Source organism: Crocodylus siamensis, chromosome 10 (genome assembly GCF_052110815.1).
Source record: "Crocodylus siamensis isolate JL-2025a chromosome 10, ASM5211081v1, whole genome shotgun sequence".
Taxonomy (NCBI): Eukaryota; Metazoa; Chordata; order Crocodylia; family Crocodylidae; genus Crocodylus; species Crocodylus siamensis.
This window is the reverse complement of record NC_143404.1, coordinates 16,745,965-16,763,112: the sequence shown is the minus strand read 5'-3', so window position 1 is coordinate 16,763,112 and position 17,148 is coordinate 16,745,965. Positions and strand designations below refer to the sequence as shown.

Here is a 17,148-nt window from a genome sequence, read left to right as displayed (position 1 = left end):
GTCTTGAGCTCACTTCCTTATTGTTAAAACATTTGTTTCTTCAGGGCAGCATTCAGGGAGGCCTATGCAGGGCAAAGTATTTAAATAATAGACATAAACATTTACAGAACTAGTTTCTAGTATCAGCCCAGAGCAAAAGAAGCCTGATGCTTTCAGTATATACACCCCTGACAAAGGAGCACAGTGGCCTTGCATACCTATTCAAAGATGAGATGACTCCTGACTGAGAACATAATTCCAGCTTCCCCTGCAACAATCGCTCCCTGACTTGATGAGTTCGGAGGGTAGCTAGTTTGGTGCTCCAAGGGAATTCTGGCTGAGTTGGAACACTCCAGCTGATGAAGCTCTGTACCTTTTAAATAAGTTTTACAGCAAAAGGCACCCCAAATTATATTGGTCACATTAGCATCTCTTTACTTACCCTTGACTTCCAACAAGAGGCAACAGAAGTTTCTTCCATAAATTTTCTTTTATGAAAGTGTAATCTCCCAGAGTGTGGAGGCCCCCTGCATCTGCAGTTGTGCAACTCCAAATGAGAGCCCTAAGTAGTAGCAATCAATTTTCTAGCCAAGAACCTACTGACTGCACTCAGGTGGAGAAATTGTGCCCCTTTTCCAGGCATGGAAGGCCTCATTGACTTGGATCAGGGCTTGGATTTGGATCGGGACTTTAGAGCATGTCCAGGGTTTGGGGAACTGGTTTTCTTGGATTTCCCATGTGGAAAAGTTTATTAGTACATGGCAGCCTGAAAGCAAAAAAGGAGTGTTCATGTCTAGGAAAAAGATTTATAAGGCATTTTCTAGCTATGTATAACACTAATAAGAACTTTAAGATCAATGAACCTTCTCCCCTGGTTTCAAAACAACAATATTATATAATCCCATATATACATTTATGTAGTTCCATCTTATTTCAACGAAGGCAGGCAAGTGAAGGTGGAATGTTAAATTACTTATGAAAAAAGAAGAAATACATTGTTCTCTGTTCCATTTTGTTCCTTTCTGTTCTATGTTCACCAAACATGGATTCACTTAGGGCCCTACTTAATTCCTGCATCAAAGAACAATAGGTGGGATTAAAATTGCAAATGCAATCAGTGAATTATTAAAGGTAGATAAATTGCGGGAGGGTGTACCCAACTGCATTACTGTGCTGGTCATTGTGAGAGGGGAGACAGGAGCCCCCCCAGCATGGCCCAGACCCCTAACCAAAGCACCCCAGCACCCACCATAGCAGCTGAGATGGGTGGCAGCAGAGAGGAGACTGGAGCACAGATGCTGGCACAGATGCAGGCTTGGCAGTTTCAGAGCTGTCTGAGCCTGTGTATCAGGGACAGCTGGGGGTGTGGCCTCCGAGGGGCATGGGCTGCTCAAAAGGCAGCCAGAGAAACAGCTGGAGAGGAGTGACAGAGAGAGAGATGGAGCGCCAGCCAGGAGACGCTGGCTTAGGAGCCAGGAGGCTCCAGCTCTAGCCCCAGCTTTCCAGTGGAGGAGGAGGCAGCTGGTCACCAGGAGACCAGTGAGGCAGGAGGCAGGTTCGGGGGTCAGCAGGAGCCAAGGAGCCCTGCTAGAGAGCAGCGATCAGGTTGGATGCTGCTGGGGAAGTGCAAGGCTCCAACTAGGAGCCCTGGAACTGGGACTCAGGGCAGACCCTCAAGTCCACAATCATCCTTGGACAGCTCTGACAGGGGCAGAGCATGGGGAACTACAAGCCCCAAAAAAGGGGAGAAGAGTGACGCCGGCAAGAGGGACCAAGACGACAGGACTCCAGGTCAGCCGGGCTCCAGGGTGGGGACACTGGAGAAACTGGTTAGGGACGGGGCACAGAGGAGGTCCTAGTACCCCTGCCTGCTAAAGGGGGAGAAGACGGACAAGCTCCTAGGACTGGGAGAGAAAGGAGCCCCAAGAAAGAGAAAGGCAGACTCAGGAGCTCCACTGGCAGGTGATGGCATTTTTCTGTTGAATAGTGGATGACCCCAGCAGGGGCAAGTTTATTTTCCTGGAAGAGGGGGAAATCATCCCAAAAACCAGGGGTGGCCCCCTTAAGGGTCACAGTCCAGAAGACCCAGCCCTGGCAAGGTGGGCAGCGTGGGGAATATCTGCAGGAAGCAGCATCAACCCAGGCCGAAGGCATGGTAAGGGTGGGGTAAAGGGGTGGTTTTGGAGTCCTATGAAGACAACCCCAGGGTTGAGACACCTCCGGGCCCCAACCGAGAACTGCCTCCCCAACTGATAACAACAAAGACATGGAAAGCAAGAAAAAGGGGCAGCGCCCAGACCATCTAGGTGGCACTGGAATAGAGTGTCACCCTGACGTCGCTGGGAGGCAGGGCACCGACAAAGAGGTCCCCAAAGCCTTACAGTACCTACCAGAGACAGTCACCATGGGTGGTTCTCCACTGACCATGTGTAAGCCACAGTGTAGGGAACATAGAATCATAGAGTCAATGAGTTGGGAGGGACCTAGACAGATCACTGAGTCCAACCCCCTGCCATGGGCAGGAAAGAGCACAGGGGGTGGGAGGGGTCATAAGACCCCAGCCAGGTGCCTAACCAGTCTCCTCTTGAAGATCTCCAGGGAAGGTGAGAGCCCCACCTCTCTGGGAAGCCTATTCCAGGCTCTGGCCACCCTTACCGTGAAGTAGTTCTTCCTAATATCTAACCTAAACCTATCCTCCTCATCTTGTGGACATTGTTCCTGGTGACCCCAAGGGGAGCCCTGGTGAACAGACTTTCCCTGAATCCCCACTGGTGGCCCCTGATAAGGTTGTAGGCAACCACAAGATCCCCCCTCAGTCTCCTCTTGCAGAGACTGAAGAGATTCAGGTCCCTCAGCCTCTCCTCATAGGGCTGCCCATGGAGGCCCTCAACCATACAAGTGGCCTCCTCTGAACCCTCTCCAGGTTCTCCACGTCCCTTTTGAAGTGCGGCGCCCAGAACTGGACACAGGACTCCAGCTGCAGCCTGACCAGCACCACGTAGAGGGGGAGCAAGACCTCTTTGGACCTGTTAGTGATGCCCCTGTTGATGCATGACAGGGTGCGGTTGGCTCTGCCTACTGCTTCGTTGCATTGGCGACTCATGTTCGTCCTGGAGTCAACATATTTGGGTGATAGTAGGTTGAGAGGAAGCTAAGGCCATCAAACATGTCATTATGGTTCCTTGCCCACTGACAGTACTTGGGCAAGACTCATTGGAGCAGTCCTCTGGGCTGCTCTTCCTACCAGCTTCAAATCAAACACCTTGAAACATGTTTTATTAATGTCTGTGGCTTGCTTTTTACCTACCCTTCCTTGTGGCTTGAAGCTATCCTTGTTATTGCCTTGCCCCAGTTTGTACTCCAGGGCCACGTCCAGATGAGCACAGTCATGTGATATGTGGCACCACAGAAATGTCTGTGGCACTGCATACCACATATTCAGTTGTTCTCCATGCTGCAAGGGAGAAAAACTGTAAGGGAGTGTGGGGACTTTTTTTTTTTGATATCTGGGGGTCAAAAAAAACGACTGGAAAAAAAAAAGCAGAGCAGTGCACACAGGCAGCGTGTGCCACTCAAAATTGGAGCCTGGCCACCTGGAGCCACGCTTCGGCTGCCAGCCAAGCTCTGCATGTCAGGATCACCACTGCTGCAGCCCCAGGAAGCTCCCAGAAACCCAAGTAAAGTTCCTGGGGCCAGGCCAGTGCTGTCCGCCGGAGCACATGTGGCACAGGCATTACCTGGGGACAACTAGCAGTGGCACAGGGTGTGCCGTCACTAGCTGTCCCTGAGGAACCAAATGTCCATGCACGCATGTGTGGATGTGGCCCAAAAGACACAGCATGCATCTGATCCCTTCCAGTGTTTTTGGTCAGGCAGTCCTCTCTGCTCTTCCCTCGCCTGAAGATGAATAGTACAGTGACCAAAGGAGCAGTCAGGGCAACACGAGTCATTATGGCAGCAGAGCTATCTGTGAAAATGTTGAGGATTCAATACTGCAAGTTGCCCCTTCCTCCTGCCTAGGACTAAAAATCAATTAATACCTACACTAGAGTCCTAGGGGGAAAGTAGTAGTGCCTCACCCTTTTAGAACGTATAATCTTGTGTCTGCAAAGCTTGTACCTGTTTTTAGCATAGTATCAAGAAAGGGTGTAGTACTTGTCCCTGAAAGTCCTTTAATGTAGATGTCTGTACTCTGCTGTGTGCTGCACTTCATTTTGTGGGTGCAGAAAAAGCTGATGAGAAGTTCTGGGAGTCAAATTGTTCCCACGCATGGGGAAGGCAAACCCTCTGCTCCTCTGAAATTATACTCTGTATCCTCCATTACAGATGAAGTTCATCATAAATAGCAGTAGGTGGCACCAGCAGGACTTTGCAGAATAGTCTTTAAATATATGTATAGCACTTCTAATGCTTGTAACTCCCCAAATATTTTACATGCTTATCCACAGATTTTATATATACACACAGATTATATATAGAGAGAGGTATGGGAGAGAAATGCACATCACCACCCATCAGTGGAGTGAAGTCATCGAAATCACCACTTAGGGTAGGATACAATCCCATTTAGGAAAGTAAAATAGAATTACAGATTTAGGATGGGACAGAATTGAAAATATACCAAATCCCAGTCAAATTGCAGGAGGAATTTAGGTAGACACTGTTCTTATATTAACAATTCTCTCAGACAGCTTGGTTCAACATGAAGTTTCTTGTTATCTGTCTGTGGTAATACTCTGGGGGTTGCACACATTCACATCCGCATAGAATAAACCTTTTCAAAAGCAAATAGAAATGATTAATGATCACAAGCTATCAGAACCTGTTAGGAGTCTCATTTGGAAGCGAATGTAATAACTTGTAAGACCATCTCCAGTTGATTATGAATTAAGGAATGTCAAAGCCAATAAGGGTGTTGCCTGCTCAGGATCCTGCATCTGAAAATGCAGTCTTTTCACTTAGGTCAGTCAAGCTAAAGCATTTTTTGAGGAGCAATGTGTTAGCTATACAACAAGATCAAAAGTGTCTCTACTTTAGATGGAACCACAATAATTAACTAAGATGTATTTCTGATACTGTCTTGCCACTCTTTCTGTAGTCATTCATGGTATACATTCCACAGGAAAAATACAAAACAGGCTTTGGAAGGAAGTCTAAAAGGGTAGTCTTAAAATCTTTTTTAATAGCTCCTGTTACTCTTTGTTTCACTATGTACTTGTAAGTTTAGCATAGTCCCCTGAACTTCACATTTGAAGGTTGCTTCATCAATTAAAGCAATTTACTCCAGGGGTTGGACATTGTATCCCAGACCAGAACTTTCATTACATCACTTTTAGTTGATGAATAACTTTGCACTGAAAGTGTTGCAGAAATATTCGAGAAGAATAAAAATCTATTAGTATGCACAAGAAAAACACTTCAGAAGAAAGAGAGTGTATAGGGAAAGATTCTGTCTTTTTAATATCTATATAACAAAGGTGCTTTCAGAAGGAATTGCAAATGAGACACACTTCTTTAGAGGAAATTTGCATATCATTAGCCTGTAGGTTCATTGGGTTTTTTTCTAAGGTAAGGTGGAAGAGTTCGCTTTTTGTTTGAAAAATGACAATGCATTCAAAATGCACCAAAATCTTTCAGTGATAGAGGAAGCCTGTTATTTTTTCTATATTTCTTGCTAGCTGCCATCAGATGTGATAAAGGGAACTGAAACTTTAAAGACAAATGATAGAAATTTGATAGTCCACTCTAAATTTATTTCCTTAGATTCCTATGCAAGGGTTTATTTTTAAAGTGAGAAAAAGATTTTCCCTTGTGTGTCTTTCTCTTTTCAATTACCAGTTTAAAATGTTGCATCAACCTGAGCAGAAACTGTTTTTAGGTAGCTAAAATCTTCATCTTTGTAAAGCTGCAGTATGATAAGATTTTACAAAGCTTTTCACTGGGCTGGAAAGGAGTACTCAATGGCTGCTCCACTCCAATCCACATGAGAGAACTTTTTACCACAGTTACATAATTTTTGCAGAGAAGTGGTTAGCGATGCAACCATCTGCAGTTGAATACGAATGAAGGAGTGTCAGAACTGAAACGGGTGTTGTCTACTCAGGATCCTACATCTGAAAATGCAGTCTTCACATGTAGGTTAGTTTTTGAGGTGATGTGTTAGCTGTAATAACAAAGTCAAAAGTGACTCTACGTGAGAGAAAGGCAGTCCTTGCCACAAGGATCTTATGAACTATAAACCAGATAACGGAGTTGTATGAAGACATCCAGATGAGTAACTTGGCGTAGATTTCTTTTTTAATATGCTGATATTTGTGGGCTCAGGAAAAGACGGATTGTGGGCTCAGGGAACCTTTAGGAGGGATTTGAATGAGTATATTTTGGAGAATTAATGCACTGGAACTAGAATAGCAAGGACTTAGCAGCATAGATCATTTGTGAGGACTGAGCCCTGACCTTCTGCATTGTGAAAGCTGGAGCGTTTACTGCTTGAACAAGAGGAATTACTATCAATATAGGATCATGGTATATATGGCACAGAAGGTGATATAACAAACTGCTCCCTTGTGACATAATGTACACAGACATAAGAAGTGTCATTTGAACGAGGTGGCAAAAGTGAGAATTACGGACTTGTTACATGGTAATTTTGGGTGGCTCTTGGGAGCTCTTAACCCCTGGATTGTGCATGCATTAACCCCTGAAAGTGGCTTAAAGCACTTGTTATGCAGCTCAAAGTTACAGCACTCCAGGGCAGGATTATCTCCCCTGTTCCATTAAGGGGTGCCCACTCCCCACAGATGTGCCACCCAAATTGAAGATGTAACTGCTCCAAGGTAGCACTAAGCTGATCAACCTCGGTGTGGCTCACAGTAAAGTGTAACAAGGTCCTTAAATGTAAGGGGGTTGGGCTGGAATGAAGGAGCAAAGAGAAAAAAAAGAGAAGGGGCAATATGTGATCAAATTCTGATAGATAAATTGAAAGCACATGACATGTGGAGAGTCTGAATTTGATAGAGAATGAGGGATTCAAAAAGTACTGTGAATGATGGTTAAGGACAGATAGAAATCATTTCAGTTGGACTAAAATCGGGAATCGATGGCCTTTAATTCTTTGCTATTCCTTTAGGCTTTGTTGGGGGGGGTTTTGTCCCAGGATCATCTAATGAAGCTTGTGCTTCTCTCCCAGAGGCCTGAGGAAGAGTGCTGTGATACCAAAAGCTTGCCTATATCTATCCCAACTATGCACTTGGTTCAACAAAAGGCACAGAAATTCTTGCCTCTAATCAAGACAGTCATGGGAATATGTTCAAGTAGGAGCAGTATCGGATGTTACTTGTATTGTGCCATTTCTCCAGAAATATCTGGCTTAGTAATATATCTTTGATTAAAGTTCTTGATAATTTGGGTTATCTGGATGTAACACTAACTGGATACAGTTGGAATTCAGGCCCATGCGAGTTCTTTTTCAGCTTTTAATAGTTTAATTTTTATTTGGAAATCTTCCTGGCTTGTTCTGATCTCACATATACCAGAGAAAATCATTGCATTTATTAGGGTTACAATGAATCAACACTACTGAAAGATCTGACTGAGTCTGTTGGGGATGTCTTGCAACTATTGTATTTATTAAAGGGAAAAAAAAGAAATCTAGACTCTCCACAGAGCTGCAGTGACTCATTTCTCCCCAGGCCCAGGAAGCAGGGATATACAAAGGCAGAATTTTTATCCTCAATGTCCATTGCACCAAAATAAATATTCCTTCCTCCCATTCAGAAAGTCTGCATTACAAGCCTATAATTTCTGTACAAAGACGTCATTGGCATCAATGGGATTTTGCTGTTGATTTCAAGATGTGCAGAGCTGAGTTCTGAAGATTTTTTCCTTGTTTAACTATATCAATTAATAACCGATTTGTTTCACAATTCATTTCACAGCCATATTCACAAATCCAGAGAAGAACTTAAATAATCTTCTGGATATTAGCAGATTGCCTTGTATCTTATATCACTTCCTTTGAGCTAATGCTGCATAACCTATAGGACTGTTTGTGATCTAAGAGATTGCTTGAGTCATATAATTAAATATGGAAAACATCTGTCTTTGGAAGTGTCTAGCAACAATCTGAGCATCTGGAAAATATTGGAAAAGAAGCTAATTAAATATGTCAACTTACAAATTGTTATAACAGGAAGCATTTAGGAATAGCAGCTAATTGAGATTTAATTTCTTGGGCCTCTTGTCTTTGTATTCTGGATATCACTTTGGAAAAGGTTAGGCAATATGCTCTTCCAAATTAAACTAAGTAAACAAAAGACAGACTGAGAGCCTTGTTACCAAATGCAGCTTTCCCACCCTTGGGATGAGAGACACTTTCACAGCCAATTCTCCTCATATTCAGACTGCTTACAAATTAAATGTGAGTTTGCAATGTACTTCTAATTCATTTGCTAGTATCATAGACAAAACATTATTAATATATTTTAATCAGTGTTTCCCAACCTTTTCCAGCCCAAGGCACACTTGCATTAATAAAAATTTTCTGTGGCACACTTGTTAAGGCATTCCCCATCCTCATACGTATTGTAGCTCATCGCCATGGCAAAATCCCATGGCACACCTGAACATTTTTGTGCCATGGCACGCTGGCTGGCAAAAGTCATTTTAAGTAATGTTTATCTGTTGTCTCTAGCTGGTCAACAGGTTGTCGCATCCTGAGAAATTATGATCCAGCCTCAGTCATTTACATGTTATTTAGACGGCACCAGAGGTTGTCAACCAATGTGGTGCAAGAACCTACCAGGGTTCACAAACTCCAGTGCCACCACTGTCACAGGGTGAAATTGTCCCACGTGCCTTGGTTTTCAGGAGTCACATGGCATCCAACTGAGGGAGCTGCAGTAGAGGCAGCATGTCTTATTTACATTACATTTGTATTAGAGTGATATTGTAGACATGATGGTGGTGAGAGAGACAAGGATTACTTAGGGTGATATGCTTTATACAGGCAGGCATGCTGCTTCTGCTTTAGCTCGTTTTGGTTTGGCTTATGCTGAGAAGTGGCTAAAGCAGAAGTGGTGCACCTGCCTATGTAATGTAATACATTACATACACACCACCTCTGCTGCTGCTTCTCAGATAGGATTCATGTCCTACCTGAAAACCAAGGCACCTGATGCAATTTCATCCTATGGTAGCAGCTGTCTGGACACCGATGTTGCTGCCACCCAGTAGAACTGCCTCTCCATTTTCAGGAGACACACTGGAGCTGAACAAAAAGCAATGAAAAACAACCACCAACAACTGACCAACCAACCAACCAACCAACCAACCAACTCTAAAGCCCTAGCAGAAGAAGATGTCCCATTGCACTTGTCTCATCCTCCCCTCCAAATGAAGCAACAAGCACGATAAGTTCATACTCATTGCTTAATGCATAACTGGAAGGTGCCTAAATACTAAAAATTAATAGCCCCAGGTCTAGTACCTATATAAATAACTCTGTCTGCTATTTTGTGCCCACTTCCCTTCTTACGTTTCTTGGTGCGTTATTGGGAATTTACAATGATGTAGTTTTTACTTTGTTTTAACGTTGTTCAGGAGCTCAGTGAAAATTATGTTTTTTGTCATGCTGAGTGGTACCCCTTAGTCCCAGTGCGTTTGGACGTCAAAGCTCTGTAATGTTTTTCACACAGAGGGGGAGATATGACATTACGAAGCTGCTTTGAAAACTTCCTTTTACAATTAAGCCTATAATGAGTAAGGTTTTCCCTGGTGTTTATTGCGTATGTGCTGTGAATAATTCACTTTCTGACTCTTAATAAATCAGCAGAACATTTACACAGAGCAAAACAATATTTGTGCACCTGACTATTCTTCCCACCAAAGAAAAGAATGAAAAACATCAACTAAAGTGCAAACCCTATCTAAGTGTAAGTTGTTAAGTGTAGAGATTCACTGTAGGGAGAGAGGAATGGCCTTCTCTTGTAAAGAGAAGAGGTGGTGCTGCCAGACTTTTAACAGCAACTATTCAAACAATGATTATTATTTGACAACTTTTCTATACTGGGTACAGTTGCTTTCCAATAGCCACTGATGATGTATAGGATCATATGTATACTGAATCATCAAGTAGGGCTGGCTTACGCTTAGTGTGTGATGGATCCAAGTAAAAACATACCCACAGCCTGCTTCCCTCTCCCAGAAGTGATGAGTATCATAACCTTGGGTGTTCGACTTCCCATGTTGTTTTTTTGAGAGAATTTGACCAAGAGGCAGAAAGAATTCAATACCAGAGAAGGTTAAATGATTCTAAAAAGAAATTACTGGTAAAGCTTAACTTGAAATGCAGACTGGATTTAAAGTCCTGGTATTTTTGAAACTGGCACAAGTGTGTGGAAACCAGTGAAATGCAACAAAGTTTTTGAAGAACTGCTCTGTGATATTCAGGTTGGCTACAGCAGGTGTCCAAGCTGATACTGAATTCAGAGACAGAAGATTCAGAAATTCCAAACTATGCTTTTCTATACCTTCTTGCCAAATAATCTGTCTTACTAGTAGATAAACCTGTGGATGCTTGTGCTGAATAAATGCACGAGATTCTTTTTTATGAAAAGTACCTAACATTTCTAAGGGGCCACAAGTGCTTTAAGATTAGTTTCTGTTACTTTTTTCAAGGTCTTCATTTCTGTGTGAACCAGCATGATTTCCTCTGTCTACCTTGAAGTGCTCTTTTGGACTCTTTCAGGCTTTATGAGTTAAGTAGCTGGTAATAAATGTATCCAAAATTCTGAATAAAATTAATGTAAGAATTTAGAAAAGTGCCTGTAATATTTTGAGGGCATGAAATAGGTCAGTAAGCACCATGGCTGTGCCTGCAGACCATGAATTCATATGTTGATATGACCAACCAACACTTGCAAATTACTGCATACGCTGAAACAGCAGCCAGGGTTCGATGTCTGCCCCACGTCAGGTTCACCAGGAGCAGTGAAGGTCATAACAGCCAAGTATGAAACCTAAGCACTTGGTCTTCTGAAAGTTTGGGCCACATCCAAAGTTTGGATGTTAACGAGAAGACATACTCCTGGAAATATGTCCAATTCCTCTGTTAAATATTACTTTCATTTAACAGGTCTGCCATATTCTTTACCAAACATGCCGGTCAAGATTGGAGAACAGCTAACTAGAATAAATCTAGACTACCTTTCTAAGTAGGCATATTATGTAAAAATAAATATATTCCAGCAAAGTTCAGTCTGGTTTTATATTTTTCCCTCTGTCTTGAGCTGCTTATTTGAAACTACTGCTTTTTCATTTTGATGTGCTCCCTCCATTATTCCAGGATATTATTCACTAGATAGAACTGAGAGGAATTGACTCAGCCTTGTCTTGGTTTATGATCGCACATTATCCAATACATAGCAGAAAAAATGTCTATTTTCTCTCAAGTGAAGTGATGAAGACTTTTCCTATAAACATAGTTTCTTTTTAGCAGGATAACTTGAATCCACTCCTATTTGCCTATCTGGTATAAAGAGCTTTTGAACTTACTGTATAAAACCAATACTTCATTTGCCAGTAGCTCATTCTTATGTCATGTGCTAGGTGCCTAGACATTAATCCTTACCAGTCAAGTAGGACAAAGCCTGCCATAGTATTTGGGATGAAATTGGGATGACATTTTAAGGTTAAGAGCAAGTGACTACCACTATCACTGACTCACTAAGAAAGTTTGGGCAAGATTCTAAATCTCTCTTGCCAACATTTCTACTCTGAACAACGGATTAATGACATTTATCTTCCTAGGTGCCATGAATCTGTTTTTCCACTGCACCACCCCAAAATCTCATGCAAGTCAACAGGATGCTCATTTCTGGAGATAAGCTGAATATAGGCTGTGCTGGTTGCTGCCTGGGGCTGGGAGGTAAGTTTTCTCCCTCTGCTGCTACGTGTCAGGTTTGGGGGGGGGTGTTGTTTGGGGGTTTTTTAGAAGTTTTTCTCAGAGGTATTGTGTATTGGCTGCAGCCAAAGCTGGGGATTTTGACTGGGGTGTGCCAGTGCTCCTGCTGGGACTTAAACCTGGAGTTTCCTGGCTAGAGGGTCTTGTTCCTCTACTCAGGGTCAGATCCATCACCATATCTGAGGTCAAGAAGGAATTTTACCCCATTGTGAGATTGATATAGACTGTGGAGGTTTTTGCTTTTCTCTGCAGCAGGGGGCATGGCCTCTTGCTGGGGTCTCTCAAGCATATTTTAACAACCTTTGCAGCAGCAGGACCACTGTGGTCTCCCTATTTTACCTGTGGCAGTTTAGAGTGTTATGTCTTGGATGTTATGTCAGAGTTGACTGTGTAGTTTGTCTAAGATGGTTAGACAATAGATTTGTATAGGCTGGTTTGGATAAAGATGATCCTGGCTCAGACAGGAGATTGTACTGGATGGCCTCTTGAGGTATCTTCCAGTCCTTCTTCTCTATGACACTGCCAACACCCTCCACAAAATATCAAGGGGCAATGGGAGTTTTTACTAGGTGGATGTTCAATTTCTGGAGGTCAGATTGCATGGATCAGCTCAGTTCCAGCCTCCACTAAATCTTGCCCCATTTATCCCCTCACTCCTACTTCCCCCAAAGACATCAAGACTGAGTTGAATAGGAGTTGAAATTCCACCAAAGTCTGGAAATGTCAGTCACTGGATCCTTCATTCAGAAACCTGAAATCCCTGTGAGATAACAAATGTAGGCAAGGCTGAGCAAGAAGAGCTTAGGAAGCTTTCCAGCCACGCTGAACTTCACGTTACCATAATACTTACTGCTACAATTTTTTTTTTTTAAATTGTATATGATCACTCATCTGGAATTCCTATGGAAATGGGTTTTGTCCATCTGATTTGAATTTCCAGCTATTGTTTTCTGTGTGTTGAACCATAAAGGGAAAATACAGTTTTGTTATTTAACCTTTTTGTCAGCTAATCTAATAACTGAAACAAATTGGCAGCAATGATCATGATCACATGATTGGCAGAAATTTGGTGGCTGAATCAAATCAGAGGACTCTTTAATCTCTCCAAATTGAATCAGAACCCTCCGAATTGATTCAGAGAGATTCGGACATAGAGACAGCTTTAAATGTTTTTTCTACATATCTCTAGGTAGCAGGTGGCTTGTGAGTGCTGGATGCATGGAGTGCCCGTAGTAGCACGGGGAGCTCCCCAGTGCGCTCAGCAGCAGACCCGGAAGTGGACCACAAGCACTCCTATGAGATACTCGATGTACCCCAGCATCACAGCAATCATGAGCTGCGCCTGCTACCTCAAGGTATGTAGAAAAAACTTTTAAAGCTGTGTTTATGTTCGAATCACTGATTCTCCGAATCAGCATCAAACCTTCAGATCTGGATTCAGCCAAATCGAATCAGGGACAGTGATCCAAATCAATTAATTAAACCACTGTCCCTGATTTGGGCCCAATCAGAATTGAATAGGGCCTGCTTTGCACACCCCTAATAGAAGTGGTTAGTTTGGGGTGGAATGGGTTTTTTGGGGGTGGGGGGAGGAGAGAGGTTTTTTGGGAGGGCAGGGGAGAAGACTTTCCAACTTTTTCTTGAAAGTCAAATTATTCATGAAAAACCCGTGACCTACTCTAGTTTATGAATACACATGCAGCACACATGTAAACATGCATGTTCACAGACATTTTTCCTACACTTGTTGCTGTGTACCTATGTTGTTATATAAGAATGACCTAGATGGAAAATAACTATTATGTGTCTTTTGTCCTACTGCCCAGAGCAAAGTTTTCCCATCAGAATATTATCGAGTGTTTTATTTGGCCTAGATTTAAATGTTTCAAAAGATGGATGGGTTTTACCACTTATCATACATTTTTTGTAAACCCAGTGATTTTGAGGATTGCTTAGGTATAATATTATAGTGCTTTGCAAAAGTAAAGCACTATAGTGGTAGATGATGTATTATTAACTGTTTGGTTGTGGAGACCTAAATGGGAGACCTATATCTCCTGTTGTTGCATTTAAATTCTTCCTCATAGATAGAATGCATAAACTGCTATTTTAAGTGCAAGGACTTACTCACCTATAGCATCCTCTTGCAGTTTTACACAACTGAAAATGGCTAGAGATAAGCCCCTGCTCTCCTACTGTGCTAGTTACTAAATCTGATCAGGCTTGCAGTAGAGAATGTGCTTCAGTCCCCGAATAGGTATAACAACATGCATGATTCCCCAGCATAAAAAAAAATCTTGAAATATTTCTGCTTCTAGTAAATTTATCTAATGGGTGCAATTCTGCACCACTATGTAAGCCAGACCTGAACCCTAAAATAGTCCTGATTCAGAGAGGCCTACACTGTCATAGGTGACAGCTGGCGAATGCTAGCATATGATGACATAGCTATGAAAGCTTATGCTTCTCTGAACCAGTGAGTCTGTAAAGCGCTGCCTGTCCTGTCTTGTGCCTAACTTGAAACTAAAATAGCTAAATACTATTCTTTAAAATATTCTTGTATGGTGAAACAACAGGATGATTTCTTGCAAGATTTTCTTCTTCAGAATTCTTGGTGCATTTGGCAAAGCCTTTGAATATTGAATTCACAGCTGATGTAGAAAAGCTGGTGAGGGTCCTTGCAAACTGTGTACAAACTAGGGCTTGCAAACCTTTTTTATCTGTGTTACAACTCAGTTTTTATCTCCTAGTGTTTCCTACTTCGTCTTTTTGCGAACAGAGGCCCATTACTTTGCAGTTGTTACATGCACCAGAAGGGAGTAGGCCAATTGTACCAATTGTATACATCTCACTTTCATGTCTAAGACAAAAGTGAAAGATTTACCTGACTTGCTATTTAGTGAACCTAAATAAATGGTACTTTCACATCACTCACTGTAGGACTTGCAATTACGTTGATTCATCATATATTATGGAAAACATGGAAACCCATTTATAACTGTTTTTGATCTATTAGGTGTCATTTTTGATTTCTCAAGATTTGGATCTTGAGAAAATCTCTTTTGCTCTGAACTAGTTAGTTCTACCTTTCTTTCTTTTCTTTCGCAGAGGCATTGAGGAGAACTTCTTTTAGGCCTTCCTTGATTGTCCCTGCCTGTGGCTGCTCTTTGTTGCCCTCGAGCCACCACTGTGGTCACTGAGCAGGAGCCTCTCCGGGACTACCTACGTGTGCTCCTACTTGTACTTCTGCCTGGTCAACTTTCTACTGGGTCAGGCCAAGATGGCTGTCCTCAAGAGCCGCCACAACCGACTTGCTGGGACTGGCTCAGATGATGCCCTGCAGCTTTTTGGCCTCCTGGTGCTGTGCTCCAGCGGGCAGTGGCCTGCCTTTGAGGCATGCTGGGCCCTTGAAGGAGTGCTGTACCATGCAGAAGATGCCCAACTTCAGTACACGCTCTGATGTTATGACTGGTCTGGGCGACTGGCAGGTTCGGTGTCGGACTGCGACTCCCAGCTTGTGACGTGCCCTGGGTCCTCACCAGGCTGCATTTTGCTTTTTTTTTTGTGTGGGAAATAGAAGGTGTTGTCACATGTATGACTGGATAAAGCAGGGTAGGAATCGTTTGTTTATAGAGAGGTTTGGTTTATACGACCATGTGGCTGGTGTCCTGACTGCATAATGGTATGTTAGGCATGACGTGTAATACAGCAAAGGTGTCTGTCACAGTGTGATGTTATGAATGTAATGATATGGTGCGCTTGGTTTGATGGTAATTTGATGGTAATTTGTTTGTCTTTGCTTTGTATATTGGACCTGGACCCTAGAGGGGCCAACTTTTTGTACCCCGAACACCTGAATAAACTAGTTAAAAAAAAAAAAAAAAAAAGTCAAAGTCTCTTTCTCTTTCTTTCTTGAGTTTAATCATACTTCTACTAAACTTTTAAGGAAGAGAAACTGTAAACTCACTTAAATTCTGTTAGAACTACATTGCTTAAAGAATCTTTCAGCTTCTTAAGTGGTTATGCCTTTCAATATACTGGAAATAAGATCCCCGCCCCCCAGAAATAAGATGTGGATTAAAAACATTATGCATTACTATAAGGCTGCATGTTTTATACAAATGCAATTCAAAATATGCAAAATGAAATAAACAACATGCAGATCAGATTAGGCCCTGATCATGCAGATGTTTACTTGTGGGTTGGTGTTTATTTCTCTGAGCAGTCCCATAGACTTCAGTGGGAATAATTGTGGGAGGGAGATTATTCACGTAAATAAGGTCTTATGTGATCAGGCCCATGTACTTTAGTCATCAAGGCTAGGGACAGACATTATAGATAAACCAGTTTAAGTGATCAGAAACTGGTTTAAACCTGTAACGGAACAGACATTTGGTGCATATAAACCAGTTTGGCTAAAACTGGTTTGAGATAAACCTGATAGAATGTAGTATCAGACTTACCTGACTTGGATAAAACCTGGTTTATACAAAGTTTGTCCCAGACCCCTCCCTGGTTTAAGTTAAACCAGACTCTTCCAGCATCCCTGCATGCTCTCTGAGCTGGGCTGCGCTTTAAGCTCCAGAGAGCTGGGTTGGCCCTTCCCCTCTGCTCTCTAGCTGGAGCAGGGGAAGGGCATGTCCAGATGCTGGTTTGCCATGGCCCCTGAGGCAAATTCCTCCTTCCGTCCCCTCTTCTACCTCCCTCTCCCGCATGCAGCTGGAGTTTGCCAGCGCCAGCCGCACCTCCACGGCTTGCCTGCAGGCAGGCAGGGAGCTGGTTAATTCCTCCCTCTGTCCCCTCTCTCCCTGGAAGGGGTTTGGCTATATCACCAGGGATCTGGGTTTTCCATTTCCAGTGGAAAAACAATGAAAAACACAGATTTCCTGTTTTTAGTAGAGAAACCTGCGGATTTCCCTGCTTTTGCAAAGAGCTCTGAAGGCTGGCTGAGTTCCAGGCTGCAAGCCCTGTTTGTAAAAGAGGTGGGAAAGCCCCAACCCTGCCTTGAGGGGCAGGGGGAAGGGAAGGGAAAGGGGGAAGGGCAGGGCCTGAGGTGAACAATTCCCCCCGTGCAAACCCCTGATCCCTGCTGGAGTGCCTGGCTTTATACCAGCGAGGCCTGGGGTTTTGCATGGGGGGATTGCCGGTATCAAGCCGGGCACTCTGGCAGGGATCAGGGTTTGCAGCTGCCTGGAGTGCCCAGCTGC

At 43.1% G+C, this 17,148-nt stretch overlaps 1 long non-coding RNA gene across 2 annotated transcripts; it reads left to right on the top strand.

Annotated features, from left to right (window-relative positions):
• Nucleotides 1-1,417: 1,417 nt before the first annotated feature.
• Nucleotides 1,418-15,788, top strand: LOC149856292 (uncharacterized). Of its 2 annotated transcripts, none has more exons than XR_016438318.1 (4): nt 1,418-1,770; nt 11,788-11,905; nt 13,131-13,296; nt 15,050-15,788. It is a non-coding gene; the product is annotated as an uncharacterized LOC149856292 (long non-coding RNA). The 2 variants fall into 2 exon arrangements; XR_016438319.1 differs by lacking the exon at nt 1,418-1,770 and adding an exon at nt 1,787-1,941.
• Nucleotides 15,789-17,148: the final 1,360 nt, after the last annotated feature.